Source organism: Lithobates pipiens, unplaced genomic scaffold (genome assembly GCF_037356315.1).
Source record: "Lithobates pipiens isolate NorthernLeopardFrog02 unplaced genomic scaffold, aLitPip1_a1.2 Scaffold_13, whole genome shotgun sequence".
Lineage (NCBI taxonomy): Eukaryota > Metazoa > Chordata > Amphibia > Anura > Ranidae > Lithobates > Lithobates pipiens.
The window spans coordinates 155557269-155578294 of NW_027507718.1; positions in this window are offsets into that span (position 1 = coordinate 155557269).

Below are 21026 nucleotides of genomic sequence, written 5' to 3' on the forward strand. Positions count from 1 at the left end.
TGAGCGAATTTGAAGATTGTCCTGAGCAGTGAGCAGTGGTGCTAGAGTGTACGTTGGGTTTTTCTTTGGTTGTATACGCCGGTGGCGGTATATTGGGGGGGGGGGGTTTGTTGTTATTGTTGACTCAGGGGGTTGCAGTAGTAATCAGCCTGGGTATGCCCAATAGGCTGTAAGTTGTTTTATGTTATTGCAAACTCAATAAAAAGAATAAAAAAAAGAAGAGTTCTGGATTGGAAATGGTTAATCTGAAAAGGGCTTGCAGAGAAACTTTTCTTATTAACACATGGAGTTTTCCTTGAAGACATAACAATAACGCTTGCCTTAGCACATTTCACCGGATAATTTTCTATTGATATGCAACATTCATATATGCCAGTATCATTCAAAGATACTCTCATTTGTTGATAAACAAATGTATCATTGATCCAATTCACACTACCAAAAATTCCTTTATGAATTATGATAGTAGAACTATAAAGAAAACTACCGTATATACTCGAGTATAAGCCGAGATTTTCAGCCTCTTTTTTGAGGCTGAAAGTGCCCCCCTCGGCTTATACTCGAGTCATCGCTGTCTGCCTGCTCGATCAGCGTGTCGAGCAGACAGACAGCGGACATTCTAAAATTCAAAATCCGCGCCTCCGCCTCCGCCTTCGCCTGTGATAGGCGGAACACTGAATTTCCCAGCAGTCAGTGTTCCGCCTATCACGGACATCCGCTCATCCTCGTACTACGGACGAGGATGAGACGATGTCCGTGATAGGCGGAACACAGGCTGCTGGGAAATTCAGTGTTCCGCCTATCACAGGCGAAGGAGGAGGCGCGGCTTTTGAATTTTAGAATGGCCGCCGAGGCGCCGACGAAGAGCGGCGATCCTGGCAAGGCACGGGACGGAGGCAAGGCACAGCACGGGACGGGACGGAGGCAAGGCAAGGCACGACACGGAGGCAAGGAGGCACGGCACGGGACGGAGGCAAGGAGGCAAGGCACGGCACGGGACGGAGGCATAGAGGCAAGGCACGGGACGGAGGCTCGGGACACAGGCTCGGGACACAGGTAGGCTGGACACACACACACACACACACACACATGGACACACACACACAGGGATGGATGGATGGAGACACACACACACAGGGATGGATGGATACACACACACACAGGGATGGATGGATGGAGACACACACACACAGGGATGGATGGATGGATGGAGACACACACACACAGGGATGGATGGATGGATGGACACACACACACACAGGGATGGATGGATGGATGGACACACACACACACAGGGATGGATGGATGGATGGACACACACACACACAGGGATGGATGGATGGATGGACACACACACACACAGGGATGGATGGACACACAGGGATGGACGGACACACAGGGATGGACGGACACACAGGGATGGACGGACACACAGGGATGGATGGATGGATGGACACACACACACACAGGGATGGATGGATGGATGGACACACACACACACAGGGATGGATGGACGGACACACAGGGATGGACGGACACACAGGGATGGACGGACACACAGGGATGGACGGACACACACACAGGGATGGACAGGCATGTCTCACCCTCGGCTTATACACGAGTCAATACGTTTGCCAGTTTTTTTGGGGGTAAATTGGGGGCCTCGGCTTATATTCGGGTCGGCCTATACTCGAGTATATACGGTACCCAAAAACTCATCATTCCTTTTACAAGTCAACAATGAATTTCGAGGTAAAGATATTTTTGTATGACATATCAAATGCAAATTATCTTTATCTTCCATAATTTTCAGAGATTGTGGGAAAATATTAATTTCTGGAACAATCCTATCAACTATAAAGATATCAATTTTGACCCTTATTTGAGTAAATTTCCTTGTTACTTTAAAATCCCATGTTCTTACAACGTCTCCTTTTTCATCTCCAATGATGTTTAAATATTTTGGATTTAATATCTTTACAAAACTTTGAAAAAGATAATAAAATTGATCAAAGGAATAAAGTATTTTCCCGGATCTTGTTATAATATTAGAAACATCTCCAGACCACATTGTTGACTCATTACCTTTTAAATATATAGACCAGAAACTCCTCAACAATATGTTACATTCAAAAGTTCCGGTTTTGTTATTTAGTCTATAAGATCCCTGCATTTTAACAAACTTTGTTTTGGATTCTATTTTAACTTTGATTTCAATATTATTGCTGTGAATGAAATACAATTGTAAACAACAATCATATCCGTGTCCTATACATAAAAATCCATACAAATCTTCTGCTGTATTAATATCAACATCTCTAAAATTATGATTTTTATCATATGCATTAATATCAATAACTCTATCATTTTTGTCCTTTGTAATGATATCAATATTCTTATTTTTCAGTTCATCTGCATTGATATCAATGTCTACATCTCTCTTATTTCTGAATAACATATGATCTTTGTTGTGTAATTCTTCATTCCTGTTAGTCTTTGCATAACTTGAGCAGTTCTTGATATATCTTATCACAAATAAAATTGTCACTAGGGAATGATGATACACTTTCTCTCTTTATAACTTTTCTTTTGTTGATCCGACATCTTTTCATCTTTTTTGGGATCCATGATTCCTCCAGATTAGATTTTTATGATTCATTCCTGAAAAAAGGAATGTAGCATCATTATCTCGGAATATAAAATTTGTTATACCCAAATTTTTCTTTCTACATACTTGTTTCACTGAACTGAGAAAGTATTTGTACCCCTTGAACATCCCAAAATGTCCATGGACCTTCCCAATTACTTTGCCATGTTTCAACTCCTGAAACTCTAGCTCTGCCTGTGAGTGCATCTCACCACCTCTGGGTGTGACCTCACATGTGACAATTCTTTAATCATCTTTATCTTTTCTGTCTTAGACTTGTGTCAACAATATCTAATTTTATTTTAAATGAACCTTTCTGTTCCTGGTCAACTTAATAGACCGCGTATCTTGTACAAAAGATAATTTTGGTTTAACAACAAACTAGCAAAATGTTACAAAAAACAATATCAATTGTAAAATATCAAAAATGGATTATTCTTACAATGAAGATTAAATCCGATATGTGCGTGGATTTAATAACAATTCTTCATGATATATATGTGTCTTGTGTGTACTGGAATTAAAATTTCACTGGAATGTGTGTACTCCATTAATTGTCTGTGTATCACTCCTAAACAAAAAAAACAGCCCCCACATTTTCTTTCTAAGGTTCTTCTGAGCAGGACAGTGCCACAGAATGAGCATTTTCCCTCCCACCTTTCTAAAACAATGGGTGTTACTCATTCTAAATTCCTAAGGGTTGCTATGAATAACCCTTTGTATAAAAACATTTTAAACATACACAAACCTTTTTACCTTATCAATATATATACAAATTATTTCTTAATAATCTCTTAATCAAGAAACATTGTAATATAAAAACGTATATTTTTAACTAACACAATGACACTTTTTATCATGAATTAACTTCCTTTCTCAACTGAAAAAGTATAGAGAAGCCATTCTTTCACAACATCTGCAACCAATTTTGACTTCAGGAGGCAACACAAACGCCATTTTCCTTTCTCAACTGAAAATGTATAGAGAAACAATTGTGTAGAACATCTGCAACCAATTTTGACTTCACGAGGCAACACAAACGCCATTTTCCTTTCTCCTTTAAACTCAAAAGGAGAATACTTTGTAGCATCAAAAATTGTGCTTCTTACATCCATTAAAAATAACTGGAACAACATCAACCCAAATATTTCCTTTGTCCAACAACATTTATTTTCAATCCTAGATTTAATTGTCTGATTCATCCTCACAATAATACCTGCAGACTGTGAATGCTATCATACATGAAATCTCTGTTCTATTCCCAAGATATTACACATCCTCTGTCACTACTGAGGTTTGCTGATATACCCCAAATTAGAAAAACATGATTAATCAACATCTAAACAATAGTTAAAACATCATCATTATTGAATCCCACCTGTAGGTGTTGTGATATATAAAAACACAAAAATCCTTTATAGTCATGACACAAACTTATGGTCTAATGACCAAAATGATAATTTTGTGACATCCGATGAGAACAAAAAACGTCGTAACCTTTTTTTCCTCTGAAATTAAAGGAATATGTGTGTCTATTTTCTTCACAACATTAATTGATACCATTTCAGGTTGAACTACTAACTTCCCATGCAAAGCTGCTTCCTTTACCAAAGAATCTGCTGTTCTATTACCTACAGATAACTCACTATCATCATTTATGTGCTGGAATTTTTACAATAGCATATGCAAGAGGATTACTCTCTGCAAGGTCAAAAACTACTTCTAATGTCTCTTTCTGCACAAGAGTCTTATTGGATGAATCCACAAAACCTCTACGTTTCCAAATAGGTAAATAATCAGTGAGAGAACGTTCAACATATGAGCTATCACTATAAATCACTAATGAACCTCTCTTCTGTCAATAGTCAATGCAGTTTTTACTGCTTCAAGTTGAATACCTACTGCAATAATTGCCTGACATACAATATCTTGTACCATCAACAAATACAAGCTCATCAATTCTCTCTGTCTCTCTTTGTTGTCTTATTCATTCAATTGCTAATTGAGTACCATGCTGAAAAGGTCTTCAGTTACTGAATACAAAACTATTCTCTACTCTTCTTTTCAAGTGAACTAAACCTTTCAATGTTCAGCCAGAACAAAACAAAAATAAAAACTTAATACTCATGACAATGAAACATTGATAAAAATAATAATCCAATGAATTATCCTTGAAAATATTAAAAATTAAATCAAAGTCCTCAATAATATTCCAAACGTCAAAACCAAATCTTTTAAACTCAAATCAATCCTTTATTCATAGCCAGTAAACATCAACCAGAAAATTCTTACCATATCTGTTAATTTTAAAAACTGCTAACTGTTTTCAGAGTGTTATATGCTACATAATGAAACCTTTCCTGTCTTAATGTACTATTTTCAGTTTGCAATCTTTGTCTTTGGGTCTTAGAAGAAACATAAATTTGATTATGACCTCTATATTTTAAGTTACTGTGCCAACGTACAGAATAAACCTCTTGACGCCTGGGCAAAATGTTGGGATAATACAACCTCTTTTGTGTATTATTATTATTATTATTATTAATGAACTTTGTATAAACTTTCCTCTGAGCATATGGCAACGAAAATCTACATTTCTGCTTAATATCAGTATTATTTAAGTCAACTGACTTCCCACTCTCATTGTCTGAGGAAATATTAACATTTGACTCATTACAAGACATGACGTTCAAGTCTGCCTTTGTCACATGTTCACCATCCTCCAATTTTAAGCACTGAGCATGTGCAATCTTTTCCTGAGTCAAAAAAGCAATTTGACTTTCATATTCTTTAAAGGATTGCAATAATGCATTCATTTTATGTTCCAATTCAACTTTTTCAATCAATAATTGTTCAGTATATTTCTTCTCCTGCTTTGCTGCAATTTCTATTGCATTCTCTAAATGCTCAATATACGTGCAAAAAGTTTCACAACTTGAACAACTAGGTTCAAAAAGTACATTTTCAGTTACACTTTGACTTTGTTTTCCTGGCATATCAAACACCATAGTATTATAAATTTTAACAAGCTTCATTACATTACGTACTTTTTTCTTTGTTTTAACTAATGAGAATCTATCCTTCTCAATGTCAGCATTTGCCTGAAAGCATTGATCATACATTGATTTCCATAAAACAGTATCAGAAACCTGTTTCGCTAAACCTTTAAATTCTAATGTACTTTCATCAGCTAAAACATCTACAAATTCCATATTACTTTTCTACTCACCAAATATAAAACTCGTCAGTTTTCCCGCTGTCCACCGTCTTTCAAGACTTTTGTATATCTGAAATTCTCCGGTCTTTCACAATCAATCGATCAAATTTTCTTCTAGGTTCTTTTCAATCTTTGCGAAGTTTAATTCTGTTCATCACTTCATTTCCCCTCTGATCAAAGGATGGAAGTTGAAAAAAAACTTCCGACTTATGATTGACTGGATGACTTCGCCAATGTAAAATATTGCTCACAATGTTCAAATATTTCAAAGTCTTAAGTATATATGGTGAGACCGATTATTGTGAGACGAATTTCCTTAATTAGTTCTGAGTCAGCGTAATTCAAAAATGTGTATTTATTTGTACACATTTAAATAGAAAAGAATACTTACAAAAATAGTACAATGATAATCATTAATATCTTTAAAATTGTCTTATGAAAGATATTCAGGTTTTTGCCATGTGACTTCTATTGTCTAAAATGAAAATGGCGGAATAACCCTTTGTATGCTGGAAAGCTCTGTGAGCCTGCTGAGGTCTTCCTTCTAGGCTGCTGAATTTCAAGAGACCCAGCTCTCCCTTCTTTCGACTATATCAACAGGCTCTAATCTCCCGCCCGAAAGATAACTCCGCCTTTACAAAAGTGTGGGCTAATGAGTGGTTACTTATAGTCAAGCTACCATATGTTAACACTTAAAACACAGCTCCACAGCCTAAAATGACAGGATGTAAGAGGGAAGGTAATTTCAGACTCTTAGAAAAATATCATCTCACTTACATAGGACTTCTCAATTACATACATGATATGGCAGGAAATGGGGGGGGAGGGAGGATTTCTGACTCTTAAGCATAATATCTTCTCGATTACATAGGAATGACTTTCTAAAAACAAATATATAATGAACTGCAGAATTTAACATAAACAACATTTATCAAAATCCTGACAGGTTTTAAATGTTTACTTTTCCAACTATCGCAAGTCATAACATAGAATCAATTGACTCAAAGTTTCCTATCACACAGTATGGAAAGATTATATTCTGAATAAAGTATAATAAAGCCAATTAAAATTTAGATATTAAGAATATAACAGTCCCTAAAAAAAAAAAATTCTTTGGTCTGTCTCCTCCTTTTCTAAATGTTTTTTTTTAAACCTCTGACCTTTTATTATAATCCTCATATTTTTAAAAGGATTCAATTTCTCTTTAAGGGCACCAATTTCTTCATCCAATTTTAGAAGTTTTTGCCTTTTCTTAGATAATAAAAATTGCAACAACCTGAGACCTTGCTTTATTGAAATATTGGTACCATTCTGTGACATCTCCTGGGGACCATCATCTCAAACCAAAAAGGGTGTGAGACAATTGATTATTATTTACGCTTGGGTGAACCTAAGAGGGTTCAAAGACAATTTCTGTTCAAACTCTTCGACAACGTAATTATTTTTTGTTTGAAGGCACCTATTTTTTTACAAAATAGAGGAGTGGCCATGGGGGCTAAATTTACTCCACCCATGGCCAACTTTTTTACAGCCAAATGGAAGGAGGATGACGTCTATCTTAGACCCAGACCTAAATTGGTTCTGTGGAGAAGTTATAAAGACTACATCCTCCTCCTATGGGAGGGTGATTTAGAATTGCTTAATTTCTGCATGACTGAACTTCATTGCAATGATGAAGGCATAAAGCCAGCAAGTCTGAAATTCATTTTTTGGACTTGAATATTAAGATCGTGGGTGGAGATATCATCACATCCACTTTCTTTAAGAAAACTGATCGTAATGCATTTATTAATACCAACAGCTTTCACCTTGTTACTTGGTTGAGGTCAGTTCCCAAAAGTCAATTTCTGAGGCTCAGGAGAAATTGTACCAATAGGAGTGTTTTTCTCCAAGAGGCTTCAATGTTAAAGAAGAAGTTCTTGCTGAAGGGATATCAACCACTGGAGTTGGAGGATGCTCAGTGAAACTAATTATGAAAAAACATTGGGGTGTACTTCATGGTGACAGGGTGTTAGGACCTCACTTACCGGAACAACCGCACGGGATTTTTAGAGGTGTTCCTCCACTTTGGTTACAAATAGCACCAAATGTTCTTGAACCCCCTAAGAAACTTTTTTTTTTATATGGGAGGTTTTTTCCCCATGTAGGAAGTGCCCTATATGTAAAATGAATGCTAATATGTGTAGAACTGAAGCATTTGAGTCATGTTCTACCAGTGAGCAGTTTCCTATAAATAAGTATGAAGTCCACTTTATATTTACAATGAGGCAGATGTAAATGTAGGATTGTCCATCACAGAAAAAACTTGCAGATTTAGGTTGTAGGATGCTGACAATGTAGGTAGCTACATTGTCGGCTTTCCTGCTTGCCTTACCCAGGAACACAGCTGGAGCAGTGAGTTAGTCAGTAATATCGACTTGTGATACATTGTTGTTACATACTCTTTTATTTTGAATTACATTGTAAGTGTGCAATCTTAAGGAAACCTATAATAAATACCTTTTAGTACTGGATTACGCTATGTGTATCTTTGTTCTCTGCTTGTGACGAGCAAACATCTAGATGGATTACATGCAGAGAGCTGATAACACCAATTGCAAGCCAAGTGTATAACCCAGGATATTCTGACGACATGTATGCAGTGAGCAGACATCATCCATTGACAGATAAGTGTATAGCCCAGTATCATCTGGTAAGTGCATTTCCTAGGGGGATTGTGACACGTGCAATGTAGAGGAAGCAATTGTTTTGAATTACTATCTGCAAACTTTTTTCGATGGACAATCCTACATCTGCCTCATTTTATATATAAAGCGGACTTGATACTTATTTAACAATTTTAGTGAACTTTTAACAAATCCTAAAAGGTTTGGATTATTTTAGTGCTGCTAATGTTATAGTATTTGTTGCTGTGACATATTTCTGCTTTAGTGTTTTATTATTATAGTAGCTGCTGTTGTTATTTTAAAGTAACACACTTTCCATGAGCGCTGAGGGAGAGATACCAACTGAGTGTTGAATTATTTCTCAGTTTCCTATAAAACCTTTCATCACATGCCCATCGAAGAATTTTGTATACGTTGTTCAATGTCTATGCAGGCTTCAATATATTGACAGCACTATTCGCATGCTTCATATAAGATTGAGCGAACATGTGAACTATAAAGAAAGGGTTTTCAAACACACAGTTTGTCCAAACATTATCATTTATGCCACAATCAAGATCATAGAGGTACTTCCTTGGGATCAATAAATTCAATAACAATTGGAGAGGTAGTAACACGAGATTAGAGAAATATCACGCTTGGAGATGCTCCTCATGAAATGTATATAGAGTGGGACATTAATTCCTTCATCAATAATAGCTGATTGCTGAGGTGAGGTTGTTGTGCCCCAGGTCTGTCTCCTCTATATTATACAGTATCTCACAAAAGTGAGTACTGTGGTGGAGATTTTGAAATATAATATTTATAGCAAGGAGCTTAAAGGAAACCATTCTGAATGTATGACTTAATATTTTCAGGTTTATGTGTGTATGTGAGCAGAGGTTTTAATACAGAAATGTCTCCTATCTTGTGGGAACCACTGAATGTCCCCAGGTGTTAAGTGAATACCAATCATTTTTGCAGACATTGAGACTCCATCTCCCCAGGGGACATTAACATGCTAATGTCGGAAACTGTTTGGGCTTAAGGATCAAAGGAGGTGGTTCATTAGATTGATAGACGAAGTGTCACCAGACATTCAGGCCTAAACTATGGATATTTCTGGGAGCTTGAGAATTAGCCAATCAGAGTGTGAGCCATCCTGAACCAATCGGCATTTAGACTTCAGAATCAGCCAATCAGAGGTTGATGCGAACTCAGAGCCAATGGGTGCATTCCATCTTCTGATTGGCTGAGAATGCATATAAAATAGGGCAGGAGTTAGCTGATGGCTCTCTTGAGTTCCAGACCATCGGGGACGACAGGATGTCCATGTAACGTATACTTGTATCTCTCTCTCTCGCTCTCTCTTTTTATTATGTCTCTTTTTCTATTTCTAACTATTTCTTTCCTAGGACTTGTCTTGAGATATTGATAAATATATTGAAAGTGTATGTCTATTGTAACCATATGGCCTAAATTATCTTTGCAGCCTAAGCAACACAGTACTTGTAACATCACTTGAGTTATATGATAAGTTCTAATTATTCTAAAGTTTCTTTTCTGTATAAATAAATGTAATTGTTTATCTTTCCGCACTGTTATCGTTCATTTTTTTTCTTATGTAGACAAAGGTTTAATCACTTATTTCTTGTATCGTTAATCATTTAAGTGAGATATATAAATAGCCTTAACAAATGGTGCCCTTCGTGTGAGGAAGCTTAACGTTTGAGTGAATTGGGATCTTGTATGTGGAGGACGAGACAATCTCCAGAAACGGTAAGAATTTTTATGTCATTGTTTGTACAGTATGTCTGTCTTTTCTGTAGGACCATCAAACTAACAAGCTTCTTTGAACATTGTTTAAATTTATATAACCTTTTGTCTGTACTAATACTTTAACGAGACTGATTTTGGATAATGTGGATATAGAAATTGAAATTGTAGGTGCGAATAATGGTGAAATTTGGAATCTTTGAGAAAAGGATATGTGCCTCTGCCAAAAAGCAATTTCAGTTGACCTTTTGAATGAGATTAGGACATGCGACTTTGATCCAAATTTACACTCTGGGTCGGAGTTGCATCCGGAGTCACATAGGACTGGTGCAGGTACCTCTTCATAGTCATTGCAGCTTTGGGTCGCATAGATTGGGACTGGTGCTATTGAAATCAATGGGCTGCGACTTGTAATGCAACTTTGTGTCCAAAGTCGCATGGCAAGTTGCATTAGTGGAAACAGAGCCTAAGTCGCACGGTAATGATCTTGTGTGTATAAATTGGGGCTGCAACTGACGATTGTTTTCATAATCGATTGGTTGGCCAATTTTTTTTCTATTAATCGGTTGATAGCCTTGGGGAAAGCATGGTGTATGATTTGGTTAATATGTGGGGTTTGAAGAAAGAGGCAGTTTGTTCTTAGATATCTCTATGCAGTGGTGAATGTAAATAACCATCTATATGGTTAGGGAAGAGAGTGTCTGGTCCACTCTGGGAGTGGCAGACAGAAGAGATATGCTGTGTGTACTGTTGGAGGATGAATGCTGTGTGTACTGTTGGGGGTTAATCTGGTGGATATCAGACTCAGAGATCACATTTTTTTACAAAAAATTCTTCCTTCAAGAAGGATGTCATGTTGGGAGCGTTTGTTAAATTTTTTTGGCCGTTGGTGGGGTCGGATCAATGTTTGTTTTCAACTACAGTGATGGGAAGATTTGGAGATAATAGGTAACTTCTTGGTCACAGGAATTTTTTTGACGGTGTGTGTGGTTTTCGTTCAGAAATTACATTGATTTTAAAAACAGGATGTTAAAAACAAGTTAAATTTCAAACAATCTTTCATTCAGCGAATGTACATGGATTTTTCGTCAATGTATTCTCATCTGAGGGTTGATCTGTGTGGCCAGCATGGAGCTTGGTGCATGCCTATGCAGTTTGCTTTTGATCTGTTTCTGCAGTGCTTTTTGTTGTGCGTTTTTTATTTTCATGCATGTGATTTTGCTGCGATTTGCATTTTCTTTTTGCCAGTTTGTTGTAGGTCAGATTGGAGGACACGAGTTGCTGCAGGGGCGCATTGCATGCTTTTCTGCAGCCTCCCCATTAAAGTGTGTTGAACCAAAAAGGCACCTTTTTGCTTTGAGGGAGGGAGTCCCTGGCCCTTTCCAGGTATACTGCGGCTGAAGAGAGCATAGATGTGAATGTGTCTCATGGGAAGCCATGTAGGTGAACTGTGGTGCTTTTCTGCAGGAAGCACCAGAGGGAGAGGGCACATGGGTGTGAGCCAGGTCTAGGACATCTCTCACCATGGTGAATACATTTTTTGGGGGGAATTATTGGTATACCATAAAACAAAAGTCCACGTGGTATTAATATGTACATATTAAAAATGAGTTGAGCTCAACAATTTTTGGGGTATTTAAAAAAAAAAGTGCACTTTTTATGTAATGTAATGTGATGTATATTGGTTTCACATGCTAATGTCTTATCACAGGTCTATAACCAATGTTTTTTTTCAGGAGAGAAAAATTGAATGTTTATTACTAAATTTTATTGGTGTTTTATCCCTCAGATTCAGCCCAATTAGTTGTGTTTTGGACTGACTAAGTGTGTGTGGCATGTTCTGATCCAACATGTATGAAGTTCTGGTATGAACAAGTTTCTTTGCACCACTGATTAGCCATGTTGATACTTGTAGTTCCATGGATTTAACTGGTAAGGGTCGGCAATTACATGCTATCTCACAAGACTTGTGTTTAAGACTGCTTCACCCCCCTGCGGTCATTATAATTAGTTAAACAACCAGCCAGTGCTTTCTTTGCAAGCGTAGCTCTTTGCCTTAGGCTAAGGTATGTTAATGTGCCTAGCTATCTGGGTGTCCCCAAGTGTAGTTCACAACTGTTTCCTTCCGTGTCACCATGCAATCCTATTTTCTCCTAGAGTTCCCTGTTTGTCTGCTTTTATGTGGCTATTTGTTATCAATTACCTAATGAATATTGGTGTGTTTCGAGGCACACCGGTCGGCTCGTGTGCCTACTACTGTTCAGTGATCTCAGCGCCTTAGTCCTGCAAGGGATTTTTCTTTGCCTGTTGGCCAGTTGTGTCGGGTAGCAACAGTTCCTCGAGCTGGATATACATTATGCAATTTTTATTTTTCAATTTCCTTGCATGCGATTTACCTGCAGATGTGTAGTTTGCATACTGTATGCCAGATTGCATACAAGTTGAGAGTGTATAGGTCTGGCCCCGTATTGTATCGTTTGGGTTGAGTCTGGAGAAAAGTTGTGCAGGAAGTTTGTATGGGGTGTGGGCATGCTGTATTCTCATCAGTTGATACCTATCGGTGTCCTCCCTGTCCTAGTGTACCTTAACTAGTGGTCTATGTCCTGCGTGCCAAGAAGACCAGTGTCCCAATGTTGCACTATGCCCCTGTCATTCATGGGAGTCCGGTCTAAAGAGTGTGGACAGTTTGTTTTGTATGGGTGAAGGAGAACATGGTCTGATTACCAAATTGATAAAGGAGGGAGAAGGTGTGCAGCCTCTATTAAGAAATGAGTGTACCTGTTGGCAGGTGGTTTCAATTCGGGTTCTCAGACCATTTCCCATACTTAGGATAAAAGAGAGGGTTAAGGGAGACTGCCTTTGGAGCTGGAGGTGGGGCACTGGGTACCTTATAACACTATGGAGCTGGAGATACTCAGGACCACATTGGGAGGTCTTGTGTTACATATCAGGGTTAGGAAAACCAACTTGCTCTGTCCAGCATCACTTTGCAAGGATAGGCAGGCAGGGGGTAGTATCCAGGTTGCCTATGAGTCGTAATAGATTGGTTGATGGCTCAGTTCAAGGATAGTCAAAAAAATCTAACTTGCACTGTTCGCATCCCTAATGGCAGGGATGGAACGTTGTGCAGATATTGTGGTCAATCTGGGTGCTATCCTATCAGACTCTACTGTGTTACACCCTGGAGTCCATCTTGTTCTGATGGTTTGAGTCTGGAGAGCCACAGATGACTGGTACTGATGAGTGCTGGAGAAAGGAAGGTGTTCTGCTATGGGAAAGACAACAATGCTGGCACAGGAGGAGATCAGGTCCAATGGAGGCTGGGGGTAGTGTCCCAACTGGTCCTAAACAAAGTTAAAAATAATCGAGACCTGAGACAAGGGTATTGGTGCTGGTATTGAATGTCCAGTGATGCCCTATATGCGGCTATATGGGTTGAACTGTTCTCAGCGTGGTACACTACCTCAGGGAGTATATTGCACATCTTCCCCTGTCCTGGTAATAGATATAGCAGGGACACAAGGGCAGACCCCTATTACCCCAGAGAAAAGGTTTTATAAAAAAAACCTTACATCCCCTATTGAAACTTCCATTGGGATTCGGGAGGAGTTAAAAGTTGGGTAGTTGGGTAGTTTGGGCAACAGAATTTAGATTGTGCCAGCAGTCTGTGCAGGGTGTAAATAGAAGGGCCCTGCTCAAGGGGTTTATGATCTAAGGAGAAGAGGGTGGTAAAAAAAAATAATAGCAGCTGGGAATATGGAGCTGGCTGAGGTAACATTTTAGGTGGAGGCGGGGTAGGCTTCCCGTAATAAAAGTTTTTTTAGGGATCACCTAGTGGTGGTCAGGGTAGGAGCTGGCTGGACATATGGGGATGGTGGAGTTCCAGAGGTTCTGGAGCGGTCCTGATGTTGAGCATGGGAGGAGGTAACAAGAGAGCTGGAAATCAGGATGTCTTAGGAGGAGTGAAGTGGACGATTTGGGTGAGTTCACAATCAAAAAAACAAAACAAAAAATGTAATCTAAATATCTCCAACTAAGGTTTCTTAATAGGAAAAGTTTATTCAGGTACCGTCTTAGGGCCACAGCTTTTAGTAAACTCCACCCTGTTGCTGTCCTGATGTGAGTAGCTATTAACCACTTTCAGACCGGACCATTTTGCTGGTAAATGACCAGAGGTCTTTTTACAATTTGGCACTGCGCTGCTTTAACTGGTAATTGCGCGGTCATGCAATGTTGTACCCAAACAAAATTTGCGTCCTTTTCTTCCCACAAATAGAGCTTTCTTTTGATGGTATTTGATTGCCTCTGCGATTTTTATTTTTTGCGATATAAACGTAAAAAGACCGCAAATTTTGAAAAAAAATGATATTTTCTACTTTTTGTTATTAGAAAAATCCAATAAACTCAATTTTAGTCATACATTTAGGCCAAAATGTATTCAGCCACATGTCTTTGGTAAAAAAAAAGTCAATAATTGTATATTTATTGGTTTACGCAAAAGTTGTGACATCTACAAACTAAGGTACGTTTTCTGGAATTTACGCAGCTTTTAGTTTACGACTGCCTATCTCATTTCTTGAGGTGCTAAAATGGCAGGGCAGTACAAAACCCCCCCAAATGACCCCATTTTGGAAAGTAGACCCCCTAAGAAAATTGATAAGTGGCATGTTGAGCCCATTGAATATTTTATTTTTTTGCCTCAAGCGATTGAATAATGACAAAAAAAAAAATTTTCTTTTTTTTTTACACAAAGTTGTCACTAAATGATATATTGCTCACACATGCTATGGGCATATGTGAAATGACACCCCAAAATAAATTCTGCTGCTTCTCCTGAGTACGGGGATACCACATATGTGGGACTTTTTGGGAGCCTAGCCGCGTACGGGGCCCCGAAAACCAAGCACCGCCTTCAGGCTTTCTAAGGGCGTAAATTTTTGATTTCACTTCTCACTACCTATTACAGTTTTGAAGGCCATAAAATGCCAAGATGGCACAAAACCCCCACAAATGACCCCATTTTAGAAAGTAGACACCCCAAGCTATTTTCTGAGAGGCATTTTGAGTCCATGGAATATTTTATATTTTGCCACAAGTTGCGGGAAAATTACAAACTTTAATTTTTTTTATTTTTTTTTCACAAAGTTGTCACTAAATGATATATTGCTCACACATGCTATGGGCATATGTGAAATGACACCCCAAAATAAATTCTGCTGCTTCTCCTGAGTACGGGGATACCACATATGTGGGACTTTTTGAGCCGCGTACGGGGCCCCGAAAACCAAGAACCGCCTTCAGGTTTTCTAAGGGCGTAAATATTTGACTTCACTCCTCACTACCTATTACAGTTTTGAAGGCCATAAAATGCCAAGATGGCACAAAACCCCCACAAATGACCCCATTTTAGAAAGTAGACACCCCAAGCTATTTGCTGAGAGGCATGTTGAGTCCATGGAATATTTTATATTTTGCCACAAGTTGCGGGAATATTACAAACTTTTTTTTTTTTTTTCACAAAGTTGTCACTAAATGATATATTGCTCACGCATGCCATGGGCATATGTGAAATGACACCCCAAAATAAATTCTGCTGCTTCTCCTGAGTACGGGGATACCACATATGTGGGACTTTTTGGGAGCCTAGCCGCGTACGGGGCCCCGAAAACCAAGCACCGCCTTCAGGCTTTCTAAGGGCGTTACAGTTTTGAAGGCCATAAAATGCCAAGATGGCACAAACCCCCCCCAAATGACCCCATTTTGGAAAGTAGACACCCTTAAATTTAGGGGTACACTAGTGAGACTAGGTAATAAATGGCGGGTGCCCTGAAACTATAAAAAAATAACTAACCAACCAGCGTCACCTGTAACAGTTATATGGTGATCACTGGTGAAAGGGTTAACTAGGGGGCAATCAGGGGGCTTTATGCGGTAGTATATGGGGGTCCCTGGCGCTATAAAAAGCTGCGGCGAACCTAAATACCTACCTGTCTAACTAGCGTCACCTGTGACACTAATACAGTGATCAGAAAAACGATCGCTTATTAGGCTGGGTTCACACTGGAGCGATGCGGGAACGCCACGAATCCGCGGCGGGTTCCCGCATCGCATGCCTCCCGGCGGCAGTTCACACTGCCCTATGCGAACTGCTGGGAGTGTCAGTGAAATGTTAATGACACCCCCAGATCAGTTCGCATATCGCAGTGCGATCTGCAAACTCGGATCGCATGGTGTGAACACCCATGCGATCCGATTCTGCTGCGGGCCACAAAAAGGGTCCCATGCGAATTTGCGGCGGGTGCGGCGGGTGCGATGCGAATTCAGCCATACTATCTGTATGGCTGAACTCGAATCGCACAGAGATCGGATGTGATTTGCACTGCAGTGCGGTGCGAATCACATTCGTTCTCATAAACCGCTGCAATGTGAACCCAGCCTAAGTGACACTGGCGACGGGGGTGATCACGGGGTTAAACCTTTATTGGGGGGGTTAGGGGGGTACATTAGAACTAAAGGGGGCTAACCCTAACTGCCCTAACAGTTATTACAGTCACAAATGACACCAATGCAAAAAAAAAAAATGACATTGGTGTCACTGTGACTGGGGGGCAGGGGTAATTGGGGGGGTGATCGGGGGGTGGAGGGGGGGTGTGAGTGTGCCTGGCATGTTCTACTGTGTAGTGTCGTGTTGGTGCAACTCACCGATCCTCTCTCCTCGGTGTCGGAACGAAAAATACCGACACGGAGGAGAGATTTCATCACTTCCTCTCCTGTGTTTACATTACAGGAGAGGAAGTGATGTGACGAAGGATTTCTATTCATCGGGAGCGATCGCGAGGGGGTGGCCATGAATGAATGGCCGCCCCCTCATCCTGGATCGCTCCCGAACGAATACCGACCGCCGCAGGCACCGGGCGGGGGCCCGATCGGGCCCCCGACCCGCGGGAAGGCAAGGACGTACATGTAAGCCCTTATGCCTGCCCGTGCCATTCTGTCGACGTACATCGTCGTGCGGCGGTCGGGAAGTGGTTAAGAGACTGATATAGAGTATTGTGCGCATTTAACCACTTGAGACCCGCGCTATAGCCGAATGACAGCTACAGCGCGGATCTCCTTTTCCGGGACTACGTCTATTGACGTAGTCCCGTGCACGAGCGGCCTGCGCGCCCCCTGAGGGGCGCGCGCGGCGCGCTCTGTGATCGCCGAGTCTACGAGACTCGCCTGATCACCGATCCGTGCAAGGGGTCGATCCCGACCCCTTATCACGTGATCAGCTGTTAGCCAATGACAGCTGATCATGTGATATAACGGAGCCGGTAATCGGCTATTATTCCTCCTCGCGCTGTTAGCGCGAGGAGAAAAAAAAAAGCCGATCACCGGCGGCCGTGATCGGGACATCAGTCCCGATCACGGCCAGCCCTGCCAGTGCCCACCTGCCCCCTGCCAGTGCCCACCTGCCCCCTGCTTTGCCTGCCTGAATAAAAAATGTGTCCCCCCTGTCAGTGCCACCCAGCAGTGCCCATAGTGCCACCCAGCAGTGCCCACAGTGCCACCCAGCAGTGCCCACAGTGCCACCCAGCAGTGCCCACAGTCTGCCTCAACAAAGGTGCTGCACCCCAGTGCCACATATCCGTGCCCAGCAGTGCCGCCCATCAGTGCCCAGCAGTGCCGCCCATCAGTGCCCAGCAGTGCCACCTATCAGAGCCACCTATCAGTGCCACCTATCAGTGCCCATCAGTCCCATCTATCAGTGGTACCTATCAGTACCCCTTAATGCCACCCATCTGTGCCACCCATCCGTGCCATCTTATCTGTGCCCATCTTTGCCCATCAGTGCCGCCTTATCTGTGCCCATCGGTGCCGCCTTATCTGTGCCTATTAGTGCCGCCTTAACTATGCCTATCAGTGCCCACCAGTGCAGCCTATCAGTGCCCACCAATGCAGCCTATCAGTGCCCACCAGTGCAGCCTATCAGTGCCCACCAGTGCAGCCTATCAGTGCCGCCTCATCAGCGCACTTCAATGAAGGAGAAAAATGACCTGTTTGCAAAATTTTATAACAAACTATTAAACATGATTTTTTTTTTGCATCTTTTTTTGTTTGTTTAGCAAAAAATAAAACTCCCAGCTGTGATTAAATACCACCAAAAGAAAGCTCTATTTGTGGGAAAAAAAATGATAAAAATTTCATTTGGGTACAGTGTTGTATGCCTGCGCAATTGTCATTCAAAGTGCATCAGCGCTGAAAGCTGAAAATTGGTCTGGGACTGAGGGGGGGTTTAAGTGCCCAGTAAGCAAGTGGTTAAAAGAGGACCCTTGAACTGTATTTTTTCCTCTTTTTGTTATTTTGGGGAAAAGCCTCTAAGAAAATTTGAGCAACAAAGTGCAGTCGGGTTTGACTAAATTCTAAAAGTTTTTTTTGACAACCATTGTTTTATTCTCTCCTTTTTTTAATATTCTTTTTGTACCCGACTTGTAAATTTTTAGTGACAGTGATCCGGTTCACCTGTTGATCACTAATATGAGAGAGGAGTTACCTATTTTTTATTCTTTTGTTCCTCTTTATTTTAAATTTTTTGCTAAGTTGCTGCGGTAACAGCGGCAATGTATTATTTTTCAAGGCACTTTGTAATAATTTTTCAGGACAGTTATATATTGTTTGTTTGTTTTTATGAATGCAGATTCAATGTTCTTTGACATCTGGGTTGAAGTAGCATTAAACCTGTATGTGTGTTTTTTTTTTTTTTTTTGCTTATTTGATTTTTTCCTCTTCTTTCTTGTTCCTACTTTCTTTATTTCATATTCTTATCTTTAATTACTTTAGGTACCAGTCCATTAGCTGATAATGTTCTTCTATATCTTTCTTCTGGAACTCTTGTTTGAATAGCAGAGATGAGCTGTGCATTGGAAGGCTTTACCGTTTCTGCATTACTTAATGTAATTCTACCTCCTGCTTTAACCTTAGCACCGCGAGCAGGTGTGGTGAACCCAGGGACATGGCAATAACAGGCAATGTTGACTATCCCTACCATCAAGGGCCATGGATGATACTGGCTGTTGCCTGGACTCTGTTCCCTGTGGGGAACCCACTATACTCGTCCACATTGCACCCCTTATAAGTATTAAGTCTCAATGGCCAACCCACTGCTCCTGTCTGGCATTCCTCCACTATCTGTGCACTGACATTCTCCTTTTTTTTTTTGTTTTTTTGTATTTATGCACGACTGTCCAGATGCCCGCCCAACCACCACCGCAAGACAACCTTGAGACAAGTCATCTCTTGAGACAAATGTGCAACAAATAAGACTCTCATGAACTGTCCTTCACCATGCTGAAAAGTGCTGTCTCGTGGTCCGACCCAATTGGAGCAACCATTACACAGTCTGGACAAGTTACAGGACCAGATATGTCAGAATCCCGCAATCAATGTTGGAGTTCCGCTCTTCCAAGGCAGAGGGGCGATGAAACATAGCAGTACAGACACTCATGGTTTGGATGTGAAGTCTCAAGGGCACCAGGATTTCTTTGCTGTCTCAAGCCTACATGGAGGAGTTCCGGCGTGTTCAAGAAAGAAAGAGGAGGCCGTGGTGGTGGTGGGGAAGGATTGGGGCTTCTGGGCTGTTGTGGGTGGGTACAAAATCACTGAAGGAGGATATAAGTTCAATAATGACTTCAGGGGGAACTGTGGTGGAGATTTTGAAATATAATATTTATAGCAAGGAGCTTAAAGGAAACCATTCTGAATGTATGACTTAATATTTTCAGGTTGTGTGTATGTTAGCAGAGGTTTTAATACAGAAATGTCTCCTACCTTGTGGGAACCATTGAATGTCCCCAGGTGTTAAGTGAATACCAATCATCTTTGCAGACATTGAGGCTCCATCTCCCTAGGGGACATTAACATGCTGATAGACAAAGTGTCACCGGACATTCAGGCCTAAACTATGGATATTTCTGGGAGCTTGAGAATTAGCCAATCAGAGTGTGAGCCATCCTGAACCAATCGGCATTTAGACTTCAGAATCAGCCAATCAGAGGTTGATGCGAACTCAGAGCCAATGGGTGCGTTCCATCTTCTGATTGGCCGAGAATGCATACAGTGCCTTGCAAAAGTATTCGGCCCCCTTGAACTTTTCAACCTTTTGCCACATTTTAGGCTTCAAACATAAAGATATAAAATTTTAATTTTTTGTGAAGAATCACCAACAAGTGGGACACAATTGTGAAGTGGAACGAAATCTATTGGATTTTTTAAACTTTTTTAACTATAAAAAAATGAAAAGTGGGGCGTGCAAAATTTCGGCCCCCTTGCGTTAATTCTTTGTAGAGCCACCTTTTGCTGCGATTACAGCTGCAAGTCGCTTGGGTTATGTCTCTATCAGTTTTGCACATCAAGAGACTGAAATTCTTGCCCATTCTTCCTTGCAAAACAGCTTGAGCTCAATGAGGTTGGATGGAGAGCGTTTGTGAACAGCAGTTTTCAGCTCTTTCCACAGATTCTCGATTGGATTCAGGTCTGGACTTTGACTTGGCCATTCTAACACCTGGATACGTTTATTTGTGAACCATTCCTTTGTAGATTTTGCTGTATGTTTGGGATCATTGTCTTGTTGAAAGATAAATCTCTGTCCCAGTTTCAGGTCTTTTGCAGACTCCATCAGGTTTTCATCCAGAATGGTCCTGTATTTGGCTTCATCCATCTTCCCCTCAATTTTAACCATCTTCTCTGTCCCTGCTGAAGA